The sequence below is a fragment of the Trichechus manatus genome, unplaced genomic scaffold (genome assembly GCF_000243295.1).
Source record: "Trichechus manatus latirostris isolate Lorelei unplaced genomic scaffold, TriManLat1.0 scaffold00159, whole genome shotgun sequence".
NCBI classification, from domain to species: domain Eukaryota; kingdom Metazoa; phylum Chordata; class Mammalia; order Sirenia; family Trichechidae; genus Trichechus; species Trichechus manatus.
This window is the reverse complement of record NW_004444095.1, coordinates 4,149,974-4,166,989: the sequence shown is the minus strand read 5'-3', so window position 1 is coordinate 4,166,989 and position 17,016 is coordinate 4,149,974.

Genomic DNA, 17,016 nt, shown 5'->3' with positions numbered 1-17,016 from the left:
CAAAGATTAGACAGGTTTATAAAATAAACAATAACACACGTGAGGAACATGCTTCCCAGTTCAATCAAATATATCAGACTAAAATGTGCAACTCCTGCCCAAAAGCAAAAAAAGAAGGCAGAAAGAGACAGGAACTAGATGAATGGACACAGGGAACCTGTGGTGGAAAGCGGGAGAGTGTTGCCACATTGTGAGGATTGCAACCAATATCACAAAACAATATATGTATAAATTTTTGAATGCGAAACGAACTAAACTTTCACCTAAAGCACAATACAATTAAAAAAAAGAGCACTTGGCTGCTGTCTTAGGCTGGGTTCTCTAGAGAAGCAAAACCAGTAAAGCATGTAAACATATATATATATAGAGATTTATATCAAGGAAATAACTCACACAATTGTGTAGGCTAAAACGTCCCAAGTCCACAGATCAGGGTAGAGGCCTCTCCCAGTTCACGTAGCTGCAGAAGCTGGTGAACCCAAGGTCGGCAGGTCTGAGAGGGGCTCTCGCTCACAGGGTGTGAAGTTCAATGAATTCCAAGATCAGCAGACAAGACCGCAAGGTTTCTTCTGATTCACGTAGCTGCAGGGGCTGACGAACCCAAGGTCAGCAGGTCAGGGAACCGGACTCTTGATTGCAGGCTGAGAAGTTCGACAAATTCTGAGATTAACAGGTAAGCTGCTAGCTGAAGTCCCACGAACCGGAGGTGAGACAACAAGAGGCAGCTGCTGAGTCTGGAACAAGCCAAAAACCTTGGCAAGGCGAGCAGGCAGAAGGTAACCGGCGGAAGGCAGAGAGATGAAACTGAGGGGGCTGTCAGCTGCCACAGGCCCCGCCTCCACCAGTACTACTCAGCAGATTCCATCATGGGGGTGATCACAACATTATACAACTGTTAAAACACTGAGAATAACGGCCTAGCCAAGATGACATACAATCTTAACCATCACAGCTACTAACCTGAAGTTTTGTGGTTTGAATCCACCCAGAAGTTCCCTGCGAGAAAGACCTGGTGATCTGCTTCCATAAAGATTACAGCCTTATAAACCTTATAAGGCAGTTCTACACTGTCGCGTGGGGCACTATGGGTCGAAATTGACTCCAGGGCACCTATCAACAATAATAGTTTTCTCTCATGAAAGCCATGATAGATGACCAAATGTTTAAAAGACATTCTTTAAATAAAATATGTATGTGTCATTATTGAGATTTATGAATATATTTTTTATAAAACTGAAAGTTCAAATTGACCAATATGGGAAATACTTTCAAATTAGTAGGGTACAAAAGTTAACTGATTGATAATAAAATAAACCAAGGATTCTGAGACTTATTAGTAATACTTTTTTTTATAATTTAGACAAATTTAAACTGAAGAACAAAGTAAAAAAGAGAAAAAAACACGAATATTTACATTAATATTTCATTGAAAAAATGTTTGGAAGTAGTAAGTTGTGCCAGATTTACAGCTATTGCCTGTTGGAGAAGGAGAAAAAACAAACAAACAAACAACTCTGCTCAATGATGCTTAAAAAGTTAGGTTAGAAAGTATCTTTAAAACTCAAAATTTTAATTAACGTAGTTACTGTATAAAGACCTGTGAAACAAAATGTATCTCATTAAAGAATCCTAGCTTATTAGGTGCAAGGTAACATTTTGTGATAACTGAGCATAACCCAGTTCTGATATCAAGTGTCCTGTTAAATAGGCTAATTGAACATACTTTTTAAATGGATACTGGCAATCAAGTTTGTGTAATTTAAGAGATCTATGGGAAAGAATATTTGAATTGAATTCTGTGTCAAAGACATGATCACCATATCTTTAAAATGAGACATAAAAGGGGAAAGAGAAGTATTTGCAAAAAATGTTAGAACAAAAAGAGTATATAAACAGAGAGGCAAAAGGTGAGGTAGAGGACTACGGACAGTTTGCTTAAAATGAATTTAAGATCAAACATCTTAACTGTGCTCCAAATATCCGTCTTGCTTGTGAAACTTTCTCATTCTCCTAATGTTACCCCCCAAAATAACTGGCTTTGATGTTAATACAATTGCCATAAGGGTGAATGCTTTTGGATTTAATCTGTTACAGAACTTGTTGTTGTTGTTAGGTGCTGTCGAGTTGGTTCCGACTTATAGTGACCCTATTTGTACAACAGAACGAAATACTGGCTGGTCCTGTGCCATCCTCACAATTCTTGCAATGTTTGAGCCCATTGTTGCAGTCACTCTCAGTCCGTCTCATTAAGGGTCTTTTTTTGCTGATTTTCTACTTTGGCAAGCATGATGTCCTTCTCCAGGGACTGGTCCCTTCTAATAACATGTCCAAAGTACTTGAGATGAAGTCTCGCCACCCTTGCTTCTAAAGAACATTCCACGTATTAGAACAATAACAAAGACGGGGCCAGTATCTAAATCTCCCCGATGTCTCAATGTGCACTTGAAGACCCCTGTCACCAACAGACTATTATGATTCTGTTGTTGTTGTTGTTAGGTGCTGTCAAGTAGGTTCTGACTCATAGTGACCCTATGCACCATAGAACGAAACACTGCCTGGTCCTGCACCATGCTCACAATCGTTGTTATGCTTGAGCACATTGTTGAAGCCACTGTGTCAACCCATCTCGTTGAGGGTCTTCCTCTTTTACGCTGACCCTCTACTTTACCAAGCATGATGTCCTTCTCCAGGGACTGATCTCTCTTGACAACATGTCCAAAGTATGTAAAACATAGTCTCACCATCCTTGCTTCTAAGGAGCATTCTGGTTGTACTTCTTTCAAGACAGATTTGTTCATTCTTCTGGCAGTCCATGGTATATTCAGTATTCTTCACCAATACCATAATTCTTCTTTAGCCTTCCTTATTCATTGTCCAGCTTTCGCATGCATACGATGCAATTGAAAATACCATGGCTTGAGTCAGGCCCACCTTAGTCTTCAAGGTGACATCTTTGCTTTTCAACACTTTAAAGAGGTCTTTTGCATCAGATTTGCCCAGTGCAATGCCTTTTTTTATTTCCTGACTGCTGCTTCCATGGGTGTTGATTGTGGATCCAAGTAAAATGAAATCCTTGAAGACTACAATCTTTTCTCCGTTTATCAGGATGTTGCTTATTGGTCCAGTTGTGAGGATTTTTGTTTTCTTTATATTGAGGTGTAATCCATACTGAAGGCTGTGGTCTTTGATCTTCACCAGTAAGTGCTTCAAGTCAGCTTAGATTTCAGCAAGAAAGATTGTGTCATCTGCATATCGCAGGTTGTTGATGAGTCTTCCTCCAGTCCTGATGCCCCTTTCTTTCTCATACAGTCCACCTTCTGGGGTTATTTGCTCAGCATACAGACTGAATAGGTATGGTGAAAGGATGCAACCCTGATGCACACCTTTCCTAACTTTAAACCACGCAGTATCCCCTTGTTCTCTCTGAACAACTGCCTCTTGATCTGTGTACAGGTTCCTCATGAGCACAATTAAGTGTTCTGAAATTCTCATTCTTCGCAATGTTATCCAAAATTCATTAGGATCCACACGGTCGAATGCCTTTGCATAGTCAATAAAACACAGGTAAACATCTTTCTGATATTCTCTGCTTTCAGCCAGGATCCACCTGACATCGGCGATGATATCCCTGCTTCCACATCCTCTGCTGCATCTGGCCTGAATTTCAGGCAGTTCCTTGTCAACATACTGCTACAGCCACTTGCGTGTGATATTAATGATATTGTTCGATAATTTCCACATATGGTTGGATCGCCTTTGTTAGGAATAGGCATAAATATGGATCTCTTCCAGTCGGATAGCCAGGTAGCTGCCTTCCAAATTTCTTGGCATAGAAGAGTGAGTACTTCCAGCATTGCATCTCTTTGTTGAAACATCTCAACTGATATTCTGTCAATTCCTGGAGCCTTGTTTTTTGCCGATGCCTTCAGTGCAGCTTGGACTTCTTCCTTCAGTACCATCAGTTGCTGATCATATGCTACCTCTTGAAATGGTTGAACATCGACCAATTCTTTTTGGTATAATGACTCTGTGTAGTGCTTCCATCTTCTTTTGATGCTTCCTGCATTGGTTAATGTTTTCTTCATAGAATCTTTCACTATTGCAACTAAAGGCTTGAATTTTTTCTTCAGTTCTTTCAGCTTCAGGAATGCCAAGCGTGTTCTTCTCTTTTGGTTTTCTCTCTCCAGCTCTTTGCACATGTCATTATAATACTTTACTTTGTCTTCTCTAGCTGCCCTTTGAAATCTTCTGTTCAGTTCTTTTACTTCATCATTTCTTCCTTTTGCTTTAGCTACTCCATGTTCAAGAGCAAGTTTCAGTCTCTTCTTACATCCATTTTGGTCTTTTCTTTCTTTCCTGTCTTTTGAACAACCTTTTGCTTTCTTCATGTATGATGTCCTTGATGTCATTCCACAAGTCGTCTGGTCTTTGGTCATTAGTGTTCAATGTGTCATATCTATTCTTGAGATGGTGTCTAAATTCGGGTGGGATGTACTCATGGTCATACTCTGGCTCCCCTGGACTTGTTCTAATTTTCTTCAGTTTCAGCTTGAATTTGTATACGAGCTACTGGTCTATTCTACAGTCAGCCCCTGGCCTTGTTCTGACCGATGATATTGAGTTTTTCTATCATCTCTTTCCACAGAAGTAGTCAATTTGATTCCTGCGTATTCCGTCTGATGAGGTCCATGTGTAGAGTCGCCGTTTAGGTTGGTGAAAAACAGTATTTGCAGTGAAGAAGTCATTGGTCTTGCAAAATTCTATCATGCAATCTTCGGCATCATTTCTATCACCAAGGCAATATTTTCCAACTACTGATCCTTTTTCTTTATTTCCAACTTTCACATTTCAATCACCAGTATTTATCAATGCATCCTGATTGCATGTTAGATCAATTTCAGACTGAAAAAGTTGGTAAAAATCTTCAATTTCTTCATCTTTGGCCTTAGTGGTTGGTGCGAAAATTTGAATAATAGTCGTATTAAGTAGTCTTCCTTGTAGGCATATGGATATTATCCTATCACTGACAGTGTTGTACTTCAGGATAGATCTTGAAATGTTCTTTTTGACAATGAATGCAACGCCGTTCCTCCTCAAGTTGTCATTCCTGGAATAGTAAACCATATGATTGTCCGATTCAAAATGGCCATTACCAGTTCATTTCAGCTCACTAACGCCTAGGATATCGATGTTTATGTGTTCCATTTCATTTTTGATGATTTCCAATTTTCCTAGAATAATACTTTGTACATTCCATGTTCCGATTATTAATGGATGTTTGCAGCTGTTTCTTCTCATTTTGAGTAGTGCCACATCAGCAAGGGAAGGTCCCGAAAGCTTGACTCCATCCACGTCATTAAGGTCAACTCTACTCTGAGGAGGCAGCTCTTCCCCAGTTGTCTTTTGAGTGCCTTCCAACCTGGGGGGCTCATCTTCCAGCACTTTATCAGACAATGTTCCACTGCTATTCATAAGGTTTTCACTGGCTAATTCTTTTCAGAAGTAGACTGCCTGGTCCTTCTTCCTATTCTGTCTTAGTCTGGAAGCTCAGCTGAAACCTGTCTGCCATGGGTGATCCTGCTTCATTATGATTCTAGGACAGAAGAATTATAAAACTGAAAAATCTTTCCCATTCTAGCATGAGAAAATACTTCACAATATTTCCACCCACAAATGATGCTCTTTTTTCTGACTAAAGAGGAAGAGCTTTCTGCTGGGAGAGAGATTAATTTGATTTTTTTTTTTTTTTTAATTTGGAGAGGCAGGAGAGGAAGAGTAATAGAAAATATATTTGGAGGTTAAAAGTTTATTCAAATATGTAAGCACATGGAAGTTTGAGGAAAGAATATTTTAATTTGCTTCTGCTATTTGGGCGTCCATTTTTTTTAAAAACATAAAATTAGAATTTCTCAAGTATTAGCTTTTTTACTACTGTACTGTAATTCCTTAACTATGACATCACTCTACAAAGTGACATTTGAATATATGGGTCTTGGGATTTGTAAAGTTTGATAATGTACATTTTTTCATGAGTAAATCTGGAAACATGATCACTCAAAATATTTTCAAAACAGACAAGTTAGTAGGAAAGGGGAGAGGTCACAAAATAAGAAAATAATAAGAAAAGAATCTTCTAATTAATCAAGAGATATGTATAATAAATCTATTTTATTTTATTATTGGTAACTGTGTTTCTTCTAAAACTTCTTTTCATCATTAAAGATTGCATGCATTGATAAATAATTCAAAATTGCATATAGCCTCAAATTTTTCAATGTAGGTTTCTTTCATCTTCTATTTTTTACTAAAAGCTGTTTTTTCCTTTTTGACACCACTTCTATTTCAGCATGTACAAATAATGACTGTTTGTTCTTCCTATGTCCTCCTACAACAAAATCTGGAAGAATGGTAGGTGTCCTTTTTTCCCCCATTGTGATTTTCAAAGCATTCTGTCACCCCTTCCTATAATTTCTTAGCTTTGAAGCTTTTAATCTCTTCATCAGAATATAAAACCTGAATATGGTGTTTCTTTTCTTCTTGGGAATTTAGCAGTTGGAAAGTAGCTGACATTAGTCTCAGAAACTGAGCAGAAAGTGACTGACAACCTAAGAAAAGCTTTCAAAAATCTCATGGGACCCTAGGACAAAATGCGAGACTGCCAATGTGGAGGCATCAGGCTAATACCCTAAACTTTCAGCTGATAGCCCAAAAGCCTATGCTGTAAGAGTAAGGGAGAACCAGAAATGACCCAATCTTGACAAGAACTAAATCCCAGCTTCCAATTAACTCATTTCTATTTGATTAAGTCAATTTTCCACTAGCATTCCAGGCTAGGATAAACAAAAGAAAATCTCTTAGGAGGATGATAACATCATTTTGAACCTCAATTAAACATAGTATCTTGAACTCAATAAAAAATAACCAGACACAGAAAAAAGAGAACACTTACGCAAAAATCAAGAGAAACAAATAACAACTGAAGCTGACCCACAAGATAGTCAGATATTAGAGATATCAGGCAAAGACTCTTAAAGTGGTAGCAAGAGGGAAATCTTTGTGGTGATGGAGTCATTCTGTGTCTTGAATGTGGTAGTGGTTTTATGAATTTACACATGTAATAAAATGGCATAGGAGTATACATACATAACATTCCAATGTCAGTTTCTTAGTTTTGATATATACCTACTCTTCACTTATCTACTATCTCGTTATCTGACATCTTGCATTTACAACAATAGTAAAAAATCTACTATTCAACTATTTTGTGCATTAACGACTTACGTCTGGCAGTAATGAATGCTGAGGTACGAGGTGAGAGCAATGCTGGCTGCGATGGCTAAGGTTATGTGTCAACTTCGCTGGGCCATGATTCTCAATGGTTTGGTGGTTATGTAACAATGTAGTCATCCTCCATTTTGTGATCTGATGTAGTCATCCTCCATTTTTGCATAATGCTGATTTTCACATAACGACCTTGTCTTTGGAAACTAACCATGTCTATAAGTGATGAGTGGGTGTACTATAATTATGTAAGATGAAATCATTGGGAGAAACTGGGGAAAGGGTACATAGAACCTCTCAATAGTTTTCTGCAACTTCTTGTGAATCCATAATTATTAAAAATTAATTAGCTGGGGGAAGAGGAGGGAACGTATTACCATCAAAGAAGAGAAGAAGGGATCAAGAAGAGTTATTGCTGACTTTTCAACATATATGATTGAAATCAGAAGACAATGACATGAAATCTTTAAAGTGATGAAAGAAAATAATGCCAATCTAGAATTCTATGAACAGCAAAAATATTCTTCAAAAATATAAGCAAAATATATACCTTTTCAGACAGTGTGAGAGAATTTATTTCCAGTTGACCCACATCACATAAAGTACAAAAATGTATTTTACAGATAGAAGGAAAATGATCTCAGTGGAAAATTATGGTAATACGGGATGAAATAAAGGGCAAGGCAAATGATACATATGTGGGAAAATTTTAAATTAATATTTATTGTATAAATTAATAACAATGCCTAATAGAAATTACAATCTGAAGAATTAAAATAGAAGGCAATAAAACCCCTCAAATTGAGATGGATATAAAAAAATTAAATATTCTAACTTCCTAGAATTTTCAGGGGAGTTATGAAAGTACTTACTTTTACAAAATTTTACACATCAAGAATGTTATGTTTCAATCTCTAGGGTAAACACTAAAGAAGAATCAAATAATTCACAACTAACAGGCTAACTAACAGAGGGAAAGATGTAATAATAAAACTGCCTGATCAAAAAAGAAGACGAGAATAGAAAAATGGAACATAAAACAGGTAGGATAAATTGAAAAGAAGAGATGTCAGATGTAACCCCAAATATATCAGTAATTTATATTACATTTGGATGTATTAAATGCTCTTCCTAATAAGGAAATATCTTTAGACTTAATTTTAAGAGATGATAAAACAATTATATGCCAGTTAAAGGAGACACACTATAAATACAAGGATACAGAAAGGTTAAAAATAAAATGTCAAAAAAAAATACCATGAAAATCTTAATCAAAGAAACCTGGTGTAACTATACTATCATCAGACAGAGTGGACTTTGAAGCAATGATCATTACTAAAGATAAGGAGGGGCAGTTTATAACTAAAACAGGGTCAGTCCACCAGAAAGATTTTATTACATGTCTGCTTGCATTAAATGACATAGCCTCAACATTTATAAAGACTATGTGACCCACAGGGTCCCCGGGTGACACAAGTGGTTTGTGTTTGGCTACTAACCTAAAGGTTGGTGGTTTGAACCCACTGAGAGGCACCATGGAAGAAAAACCTGGCAAACTGCTTTTGTAAAGATTACAGCCAAGAAAACCCTATGGAGTTCAGTTCTACTCTGCAACACAAGGGGTCGACATGATTTGGAGTCAACTTAACCACAATGAGTTTGGTTTTGGTTCTTGTACAAGCCATTACCTATCCTTATTAATGTGATCTACTAACTTCACATTTAAAAACCCGATTACTGTCATTCTTTATAATATTTCTTCCATTATAATTTGATTGTTTTAAAAAAAAGGATTCTTATAATAGCTTAGTGGTGCTCATAATGGGGTTATTTTTCAGTCCAGGGGATATTTGACAATATCTAAACAGATTTTTGACTGTCACAATTTGGGGAGTAATACTGGAATCTAGTGGGTGAGGCTAAGGATGCGTGTAAACATCATATAATGAACAGGTCAGCCCCTCCACTAAACAATTATTCAGTAAAAAATAGCAATAGTGCTGAGGTTGAGAAACCCTACAATAACTTTCACTTACCTACTCTCCTACACTAAACGAGTCCCGTCCCCTGCTTCAGCCCTCCACTTCCAGGTTATAATCTAGAATATGACATTGTCAATATCTCAGTTTCAAACTCTCGACTCTCTTACCGTTACCTCATATTTTTCTAGTTTAACTCAAGCAGGTAATTCAACCAACAAGCCATCAGGATTTATAAGTAATTGATACAACCACATTTTTGCAGACTCACACCCTCGACATGTTTCAATTTCCTCCATTCAGCTTAAATTCCATGGTTCATCATATAGTTCATCAACTGCTTATACACCCTCAAATTCCCTGCTCTCTTCATGTTATCACATTGTTGCTCATTGCTGTTGAGTTGGTTCCAACTCATGGGGACCCCATGAAGAACAGAATGAAACATCGCCTGACCCCGTGCCATCTTCACAGTCGTTGGTATGCTCGAGCTCACTGTTGTGGCCACTGTGTATTTTGAGTGCCTTCCAACCTCAGGGTCTCATCTTCTAGCACTGTATTGGACAATATTCTATTGTGATCCATTGGGTTTTCATTGGCTAATTTTAGGAAGTAGATTTCCAGGCCTTTCTTCCTAGTTTTCTTAGTCTGGATGCTTCTGTGAAGCCTGTCCACCATGGGTGACTTTGCTGGTATTTGAAATACTAATGGCATAGCTTCCAGCATCATAGCAACATGCAAGCCTCCACAGTACGACAAACTGACAGACGAGTGGTGGTCATGTTATCGTATTTACTTGGAAATACCCCAATACTGAATAAGCTAACACTCTATCTTCTCCAGGTTAGCAGTCATGCAACGTAACATGAATGAGAAGAAAAAAAAATTAAAACCCATGGGACTTGAATTTTCAGTTTTTGATAACTAACCTTAGTGAGGCATTAATACTGCTTCCCAATCATACTGCATCCCTTTTATCCTTTTATCCCTACACTTTACTTGATAACTATTTAATAATTTCTCTCTTCAAACCTCCACCACAACCCCTAGCTTCACTCTGATGTGACGACCTTGCTTCTTATTCTACTGAGAAAATGGATGGAATCACATGATAACTTCCACAATCTCATAGTACCCCATATACTAACTAAACTGTGCTTGTGCATATATACTCTGCCTTCTCTCTTATGTTGGATAAACACTCTACGATCCTATGTTTAACACATCTTCTTTGTGCACTAGATCTATCCACTTTCTGTTATTAAGAATATTACTCCACATTTTCTTCTGCATTTTAATTTTGCCTCTGTATTATTTTCACCATCATATGAACACACTCTAATTGCCCTCTTTAAAAAGAAGTGACCTCACATCTCCATTTAACTACCTTGCAATTTCTCCACTTTGCAACAAAATTACTTGAAAATGTTAGTCATTGGCTCCTATATACTTTAGAAGTTTGTATCCATCCCAACCAAGCTTTTGATCCTATTACTCGGTCAAAATTTTTATCAAGGTTACCTGTATTGTTAAGGCTAATGACTGTTTTTCTTATTTGGCCCAGATATTCAATCCTTTGCAAAAGAAACATATTCTTCACTTGGTTTCAATGACACTATGTTCACCTGATTTTTCTAACGTATTTTTTGTTTCTTCCCCATCTCCTGTCCTTGCTCCTCCCTATTGCCCTACTTCCTTACTGCAGAGTGTCTCAGATTTCCTTGTACCTCTTCTTTTCCCTATGTATACCCACTTTCTTGGTGAACTTAATAGTCTCATGGTCTTATATGATACCTATGCATTGATAACTACAAAGTGTCCCGAAGGACCTTTTACTTAACCTTCAGATTTGGAGTACTAATCACTTGGGAGGCATATTTGGGAGGCATTTAAACTCAATGTGTGTGCTGGTTTAGTTAAGCTTCGAACTACAATGCCTGAAGCTCTTTCCCTCTTTGGTTCCACATTACAGTTAGCCAAAAGATAAACTTGCACAAAATTGAGGAGTCAGAAAGGAAGCATCAGCCACTACTCTCTGAAGATCATGACAGATGTTTGCAGAAATTTCCTGTTGTTTCCAGCTTGTCCTTGTTCTGTTATCTTCCATGTCCAGATCTTCTTCTCAGCTGCTTGCCCTTGAACTATGCTGTGCTAGATAATCCTATTTGTTCCTCTAGATCTACTCTCTCCCTACTCTCAGCACCCTTGTTATCTGGTTTCCAGTTGGTTTCTGTCAATTAATGGCCCTGGCAGAAAATTGAACAGCAGCAAGAGAATGAGTGCATGGTAGTTATTCCTCTGGCTCCCACTCTTCTAGATTGTCAATGGTTGTGTGCCTCTGTAGAAGGTCATCGATGATTTTGGGTGGACTCCTCTTATACCTGCAGCTATAGATGCAACCACAGCTCTTTCTAGTAACAACTTCCCTTTTCCCTTCTAGGCCTAGGGTGGTTATTTTTTTTTTTTTTCCATTATTCTTACTACTAGAATTCTTCACCATCTCTTTTTGACTTTGACCATAATCTCCCTGTTCATTTTGTTGTTGTTAGTTACTGTTGAGTAGATTCCTACTCATGGAGACCCAGTGTGTGCAGAGTAAAACTGCTCCACAGGCTTTTCAAAGCTGTAATGTTTTGGAAGAAGATTGCCAAGCCTGTCTTCTAAAGTGCCTCTGAGTTGGTTTAGACTGCCAACCTTTCAGCTAGTCGTTGAGGCTTAACTGCTTGTGCCACCCAGTGACTCTTTCCCCATAATCCTTCACTTAAACTCTCCCCAGTTTCCCCATTTGAGCATTCCATCTGTTTCCTATTGGGACTGATACTAACATATATTTGGTGGCTTTTATGTAAAAGGATGTCACTTTCACCCTTTGAATTGAGATTTACCAGGAAACAGCTATAGGAAGTGTGCCTCATTAATGTAGAATAAATTTAATTTAATGTATACAGCTAAACTGGAAAACATCATAGATATATATATTTTCTTTTTCTCTTGGTTTTCTCTGTTGCATTTTCCATTAGCAAAAGGAAAATAAATAAGTACACAGTGAGCATGACATAGTAGTCTGGAGAATTTAATTCTAGTCACAACTCTGCTATTATTAATTCTATGGCCTTTAGTAACTTAATCTCTTTGGAACTCAGTTTTATCATCTGTAAAGTGAGATTTGAACTAGTTGATCTTTAGGGCTTCCCAGCTCTAACATCTATGATTCTAAGAGTTTTTATATTTAATGTACTAAGATGGTTAATAGTTAACCAGAAATGGATAATGGGTAAACAAACCTTCAATAGAATTACATTTTATTTTAGTAGAAACTATGTTGTGCTAGCTGCATTCCCAAATGTTGAAGCTTAAAAAAATAATAGAAGCTGAAAAGAAAACAAGATACTAAGATCATACCCTTTCAATTACACACCAAACCACTCTCCCTCCATAACTAACCTCTTGCTCCCTAGCTAATGATACCATTTCAAAACTGTCCTTATTTTTTTATGTAAAGCTTATTTCTACATAAGAACAAGAAAATATTTACTGCATAAGATTTTTGAAACACAGAAGTATAGGTGGAAGGGAATTAACATAAAACTGTAACCCAACCACTTAGAGATATTTTGTAATAGTTTAATGTCATTTATTTCAAAATGTCTTCTATTTACATACAATATTCATTATTTATAAAACTCGGACTGTAAAATTGTAAATTTATTATTTATTTATGAATTAATTCAGGAATACTGAATATAATCTTGCAGAGATTCATCATTGTCGTTGTTAGGTGCCATTGAGTCGATTCTGACTCATAGCGACACCATGTGACAGAGTAGAACTGCTCCATAGGGTTTCCTAGGCTGTGATCTTTACGGGAATAGATCACCAGGTCTTTTTCCCAAAGAGCCGCTGGGTGGGTTCAAACCGCTAACCTTTCCGTTAGCAGTTGAGTACTTAACCATTGTGGCACCAAGGCTCCTTTCATGGATATACCACCCAGATTTAAGAGTATTTGATATTTGCTATATTTGCTTCAGATTCACTTTTCAAACACAGACATGAAATGTTCCAGATACAGCTGAAAAGCAAGCCTCATCCTTTCTCTAATCTCTCCCTCTCATTTTTTTCACTGATATATATAAATTTATTTATACTATTTTTAAAATAATGTGTCACTTTATTTTACTTTTAATTTTGAATGACAATTCACACTTAGTAGAAATGCCAGCTAAGAAATTATTTTCTCTCAACAATTAAAAAAATATATTGTCTCTGGATCACTATTGATTGTAAGAATTTCTTATTACTCTTGAATTTAATTGTTGTTCTCTGGCAATCGGGTTGTTTTAAAGATCTCCTTGTCTTTGCCTTTGTTTTGTTACTGTTCTTGTTGGGATTTCTTTACCTCCTGAGTCAAGGTTTTATGTTTTCTTAAATCATTCCTGAAAATTTTCCTCCATTATCTTTTTGAATATGTATTCGTTGACAGTTTTCTCTCTCATCTCTTTCTGTAATCAGTATCAGGTATATGTTAAACATTCTCATTCTTCTTTGTGTCATTTTAAGCTTTTATTCACACTTGTATCCTTTTATCTGTGGTGGAGTCTGGGTAATTTCCTCAGATACACCTTGCTTGTCACTGCTTCTCTTTCCACGTTGTTTAATGTACTGTTTAATGCTCATGTGAAATTTACATTCAGTGAAATGTACAAATATTGAGAATACAATTTTCTATGTTTTGACAAATATATGTACCTATAACCAACACCCCAAGCAAGATATAGAGCATTTTTATTACCATATATTAGTTTTTCCTTTTCTTAAATTTCATATAAATGGAGGCATACAGTATATACTCTTTTGTGCTTGGCTTCTTTCACTTAATATGTTGTTTGCATCTCATTGTATTTCAATTTGCATTTCTCTTATGACTAATGAGGTTGAGTATCTATTCATGTGATCATTGGCTATTCATATATCTTCCTTTTAAAATGTCTAAGATTTTGCCCACTTTATACTGGATTGTTTCTAATTCCATTACTCATTTTTAGGAGTTCTTTATATATTTCGGATACAAGTCCTATGTCAGATCAGCATATTGCAATTATTCTCTCCCACGTTAAAGATTGCCTTTTCTTATTTTCGATGGTGTTTTTCATAAGTAGGAGTTCTAAATTTTGATGAAATTTAATTTATCTTTTTTTAATTTTAGAATTAGTGCTTTTTTGGTGTCCCTTCTAAGAAATCTTTGTTTACTTCAAAGTTGTGAAGATATTCTTCTATGTTTTAATCTAGACACTTTATATTGTTAGCATTTAAAGTTAGGTCAACTAACAATTTCAAATTAACTTTGTATATGGTGTGAAGTAGAGATCAACTTCCTTTTTTCCCCATATGTTTATACAGTTGCTCCTTCACCTTTTGTTGAAAAGACTTTCTACTATTGAATTTTCTTGAGTATTTAAAAAAACAATTTGACTGTATAAATATGAATTTATTTCTGGACTCTCTTCTGTTCCTTTGATATATTTGCGCAAGTATCATAATGTATTGACTATTTAACTTTAGAGTAAGCTTTAAAACAAAGTAAGTTCTCCAACTTGGTTCTTTTCCAAGATTGTTTTAGCTATGCTAAGCCTTATTTTCCAAAGGAAAAAAATATTATTCAGCTTGCTATTTTACAAAAACATTCTGATTGGGTTTGTGCTGAATCTATAGATAATTTGAGGGAGAATTAAAATTTAAAATTATTGAATCCTCCTATACATTATCATGATTTAACTAACCATTTTTTAGATAATTTTAATTTATCTTAGAAACATTTTATAATTCCTCATATAGTGGTCTTGTACATCTTTTGTTAAATGAATAAGTTTAACGCTTTCCATCATGTACTTGTTTTTCAAGAGGGTGTTAATTATTCTTAGCCCTTTGCTTTTCCATCCAAATTTTAGAATACTCTTGAAAGTTCCACAAATGAGAAAAAAAATTAAAAAAAAAATTTCTTGGATTTTTTTTTTTGGTGTTACTTGAAAACAACGGATGAAATTAAGGATACTTGATATCTTTTCAAGATTGAATCTTCTGATCCGTTTACAGTTATGTACAGTTGATCATCATTATTCATGGTCTCCATATTTGTGAATGTTCCTGCTCACTAAACTTTATGTATAGGAGTCCCTGAGTGGTACAAACAGTTAGGCATTTGACTACTAGCTGAAAGATTTGGTGATTCAAATCTACTCAGAGGCACCTTGAAAGACATGCCTGGTGATCTGCTTCTGAAAGGTTACAGCCTTAACAACATCACCATCACCCTACTTTATTTATAACTCCAAAATGAATACTCGGGTGCTTTTGTTGTCATTTGTGGACATGCACAGGGGGGCACGTTCCCCGCTGAGGTTGAACAATGCTGGTTCCCTGTTCATTAATTTGCTGTTCTGGGGACTTTATAGAGTTCCTTTATATTTGTGGATAATACCACCAATACTGAGAATCAATTGTCAACTGTATTTCTACTTAGTTAGGTCTTTTTTATGTACAACACTTTTCTTGCTACCATATTAACAACGCCAGCGTTTGAAATCCTTCTTGATCTGTTTCTGTTTTTGAGTATTAGGATCATCTCTGTGGGTTCTAGTCTACTACTAGATCTTGGCCCAATGTATCTTTATTATACTATTAAGTCTTCATCACTTTTAGGAAATACTGTTTTTCATATTTCATACAGTTTTGTTAGTTGTCTTCAGCAGGATGGTTAATTTAAACTACCTAGTCCAATGTTAGCAGAAGTGATTCTAAAAATTGTCAATCACTATGTATATGTGTGTGTGTGTGTGATTTTTGAAGGTCTATTATGCTCTTTTTATTGTGTTTATTACGGTGCAATTCCTTCTTTTATGCTTTTAATCATTTGAAACATTCTTATTTTATTGTCATTTTTTGTTTGTTCTATTTTCAGAAGTACTCCTACCCTCTTGTTGTTCGAAACTTAATTTAAAATAGGTTTTTTTCCTCATCTGTTTATAAATTTGAATTCTGAGCTCATTTTCAATACTGCTTTTTTTGTGGAGATTTTTCACATACAGTTTTGTGAAATTGTCCCTTAAGAGGTATTTAGCATGTTTAGCTTTATGAGTGTTTCTGGCCCATGACCGTATTTTTAGTTATTTTTGCTACTGTATTCTGAGTATAACTTATATTCTAAACCCACTCAAAGTACCACTATGCAATATTGATTCCGTAGAGTGAGTTTCTATTTTCACCTAGATTCCAAGCAGATACAGTCTTACTATCTTTTTGGGCTGGTTGCTGGTTATGTTTAAGTTCACTATTTTATTGGGTTCCATGTTTTCTTAGTTTACTCTGCTGTTTGAAAGCACACACTTTCAAAGAGTTTGCCAAGGAGTGATGCAAAGGAGATTAAAAAAAAAAAAATCAAGTCCTGGAATTTCTAATAATACGTTCACTGCACCCTCATTCTTAATTCATAATCTATATCATAGAAATTTTCTGGTTAGAAATAATTTTCTTTCAGAACTTTCATAGCATTGAATGGTTGAAATTTACTTTTATCAGTTCAGTATACAATGCATATCTCATTTCCAATAATTTCTGTGTGACTTGTGTTCCCCCCCAACCCCCCGGATGCTTTTAGGAGATTCTCTTCAACCTTGGTGTTCTAAAATTTCACAGTAATCAGCTTTATTGTTGGTTTACCTCCATTCATTACTCTGGGCACTAGATACACTCATTCAATTTG